A 292-nucleotide genomic window follows, 5' to 3' on the forward strand; every position below is an offset into this window, starting at 1 on the left:
GGAAATGGATAGCAGTGATTATGCTACAACAATGTGAATGTACTTAATGCTATTAAATTGTATGCTTAACAATTATTAAAATGTAGATATTGCATTATGTGTATTTTTCCACAATAAAAATTTTTAAAAAACATGGACCATTTTAAAGTGAACAATTCAGTGGTATTTAGTGCATTAACAATGTTGTGTAGCCACCACTTCTACTTGGTTCCAAAACATTTCTATCATTCCAAAGTAAAACTACTTACTCATTAAGTAGTTTCCCTCCTTTATGCTATCTACCTAATTTCTG

Source organism: Ailuropoda melanoleuca, unplaced genomic scaffold (assembly GCF_002007445.2).
Source record: "Ailuropoda melanoleuca isolate Jingjing unplaced genomic scaffold, ASM200744v2 unplaced-scaffold9825, whole genome shotgun sequence".
Classification (NCBI taxonomy): Eukaryota; Metazoa; Chordata; class Mammalia; order Carnivora; family Ursidae; genus Ailuropoda; species Ailuropoda melanoleuca.